We start from the raw sequence: 3,600 nt of genomic DNA, 5'->3' as shown, positions 1-3,600 counted from the left end.
CGTTCGACCCTACCATGAGTTCCCTCACTCTGGCGAGATCCGTTCTGAATTTAAGAAGCTCGGAAAGCACAAAAACTATATCTATTTCATTGGCACGGAAAGGTATTCCCGGTAGGGGGTAGAGGAGAAGTCGAGGTCGGTCGGTCAGCAATGCATCGGTAGTCCGGAAAAGCAAAGCGAAGATCAGTAGCATAGCATAGCATGGATTCACTCCTTGAGCTCTTTTGAATGCTTCTGCCCACAATAAGAGAGGAGCTGACGTGACTTGAATCACGAACGAGCTGCCGAGACTTAAATAATTGTAAGGAATGTAGCTACCCAGAGATCGAAGGTCCTTACACGAGTAAACCTATCTCTTAAATATTTGAATCCGATTCAATCAAAATATGAACTAGGAACTAAGCGATTGGAAGCGACTTTATCTTCAATTGAAGAATTATGAACTAGGAAGATAAAAAAAAGAATAGAGGGATCGAGCCAAGTCTCGCAGCATCAATAGAATCGGCAGACACAAAGACGAAGACAGAGACGACCTAACATAAATAAAAAAGTAGTAGTAATGGATGGCAACCCTGGAAAGCAAATCCAGTATGGTTGGCTCTATGCAAGAGAGGAAAACCGCATAGACGCATAGATCGTCAAGCAATTCACCCATTATAGCGAGGGTGAAATCCTTTACATAACTAGATGAAAAAACGGATAGAAAGGAGGGAGTGTGAAAGTGCGCTTATCTTATGTGGGAAAGAGAAAGCTCATGAACTAGGTCAGCCTACGAACTATGAATCAGTCCCAGCAAAGAACGAGTGATAACGACGTCTGAATAACAGAACGAGTGAGAACGAACTGAACTCTCAGAGACCTAAATAGAATTAGAAGATCAGAGACATCAGCAGTATTTTCTTGTATGCATCAAAAACCTCAGGTTTCGCGAGGTAAATGCATTAAAAAGGGACTAATTTTAGCGGACGGTGCGGCTACAGTTGGTGGAGAACTCACTTTAGGAAAAAACGTATTAGTAGCTTATATGCCATGGGAAGGTTAGAATTTTGAAGACGCAGTACTAATTAGTGAACGTTTGGTATATGAAGATATTTATACTTCTTTTAACATCCGGAAATATTAAATTCAGACTCATATGACAAGCCAAGGACCTGAAAGAATCACTAGGGAAATACCACATCTAGAGGCTCATTTACTCCGCAATTTAGACAGAAATGGAGTTGTGATGCTGGGATCTTGGGTAGAAAGAGGTGAGATTTGAGTAGGAAAATGAAGGCCTCAGACGGCAAACGAATCCTCGTATGCTCCAGAGGATAGATTATTAAGAGCCATTCTTGGAATTCAGGTATCCACTGCAAAAGAAACTTCTCTAAAACTACCTATAGGCGTAAGAGGGCGCGTTATTGACGTGAGATGGATCCGGAAAAAAGGGGGTTCCAGTTAGAATTTAGAAATGATTCGTGTATATATTTCACAGAAACGTGAAATCAAAGTAGGTGATAAAGTAGCTGGAAGACATGGGAATAAAGGTCTCATTTCAAAAATTGAGCCTAGACAAGATATGCCTTATTTGCAAGATGGAACACCTGTTGATATTCAACCCATTAGGAGTACCATCACGAATGAATGTGGGACAGATATTTGAATGTTCGCTCGGGTTAGCGGGAGATCTGTTAAAAACACATTATAGAATAGCATCTTTTGATGAGAGATATGAGCAAGAGGCTTCGAGAAAGCTAGTGTTTTCTGAATTATATGAAGCCAGTAAGCAAACAAAAAATCCATGGGTATTTGAACCGGAATATCCGGGAAAAAGCATCATATTTGATGGAAGAACAGGAAATCCTTTCGAACAACCTGTCTTAATAGGAAAGTCCTATATTTGAAAATTAATTCATCAAGTTGATGATAAAATCCATGGACGTTCTAGTGGACATTACGCACTTGTTACACAACAACCCCTTAGAGGAAGGGCAAAGCAAGGGGGACAACGAGTAGGAGAAATGGAAGTTTGGGCTTTAGAGGGATTTGGTCTTGCTCATATTTTACAAGAGATGCTTACTTATAAATCTGATCATATTAGAGCTCGTCAAGAAGTACTTGGTGCTACGATCATTGGAGGAAGAGTATCTAACCCAGAAGATGCTCCAGAATCTTTTCGATTGCTCGTTCGAGAACTCATTTCTTTAGCTATAGAACTGAATCATTTCCTTGTATCTGAGAATAACTTCCAGATTAATAGGAAGGAAGCTTGATCTGAATGAATCAGAATTTCTATTCTATGATTGAGCGGTATAAACATCAACAACTTCGAATTGGCCTACTTTCTCCTCAACAAAGAAAGGCTTGGGCCAATCAAATCTTACCTAATGGAGAGATAGTTGGAAAGGTGACAAAGCCCTATACGTTTCATTATAAGACCAATAAAGCGGAAAAAGATGGATTGTTTTGTGAAAGAATCTCTGGACCCATAAAAAGTGGAATTTGTGCTTGTGGAAATGATCGAGTGATTGGAGCTGAAAAAGAAGACCCGAAATTTAGTGAACAATGTGGGGTGGAATTTCTTGATTCTCGGATACGAAGATATCAAATGGGATACATAAAACTTGCATGTCCAGTGACTCATGTGTGGTATTGAAAACGTCTTCCTAGTTATATTGCGAATCTTTTAGATAAAGCCCTTAAGGAAGACGAAGGCTTGGTATACTGTGATGTGTGATTTGATCAAAATTTGCGTTTTACAGATTCGGACTGAGAAACTGTCATCCCGCTCAATCCGATTGGGATGCCCCCGGCTCTGACATGTATTTTTTGAGAAGTAGAAGTAACATGAAACTCAGAATTATAGGTGTATACAAGACTTCCAAATGAAAGGGGAATTAATCCATGGTCGATTTCGTATAAATAAGAATTTATAATTCTACCTATACAAGTGTTTTTTTGTGAAAAAAACACTTTTTTGTGAAAAAAAAACACTTTTTTGTGGAATCAGTTATTTCATTTATTTATAGCATAGCGAGATTGCATTTAAGCAAGCAAATATAGCATGGTTACAGAAGTCTATTTATCGCATATATGCTTTAAGGCTAACATAACCATCGAGGTAAAGAGGGGCCTAAAAGATCGAATAGAACAATATATAGACAAGTAAATCCTTTACGAGTCCCAAAGTCTTCTTTTAAGGAGATTCATCATTTAACGAGAAGTGGACTACTCAAAAATCTCATATTTTCATTTTAAAATACTTATGCCCCATCAGCAGTATTTTGTTGGCAGCAGTATTTAACTTATTTTGTTTTTTTTTTCGGAATTGCAAAGATTTCGCTTCGCAGGAGAGAGAGTTGCCCAGATTGCGCGCAAGCGCTCAACTGGGCCCGGTCGGGTGCTATAGATGGGGCTCGGTCCAGGTCTCAACGGGAGCAGCAAGGAAGCAAGGGTGCGGCAAGAAACTCTTCCCATCAGCCGCCAAGTGGAGCTTTGGGAAGCCACTAAGTAAGAGTCAATCGGAGAATAGGGAAAGACATGCCATGGAAGCTGGATCAGATAGAAAGAGTCATCTGCGGTCATCAGCCTGATCTGAGTTCAAGTCATGCCTGGTAT

The 3,600-nt window shown here is 39.8% G+C and overlaps 1 pseudogene; it reads left to right on the top strand.

The window, feature by feature from the left end:
- The first annotated feature begins 903 nt into the window (after positions 1-903).
- Positions 904-3,109, top strand: LOC122037645 (annotated as a pseudogene).
- Positions 3,110-3,600: the final 491 nt, after the last annotated feature.

The sequence above is a fragment of the Zingiber officinale genome, unplaced genomic scaffold (genome assembly GCF_018446385.1).
Source record: "Zingiber officinale cultivar Zhangliang unplaced genomic scaffold, Zo_v1.1 ctg70, whole genome shotgun sequence".
In the NCBI taxonomy this organism is placed as follows: domain Eukaryota; kingdom Viridiplantae; phylum Streptophyta; class Magnoliopsida; order Zingiberales; family Zingiberaceae; genus Zingiber; species Zingiber officinale.
Note: the sequence above shows the minus strand (reverse complement) of the source record. Positions and strands in the feature narration are given on the sequence as shown.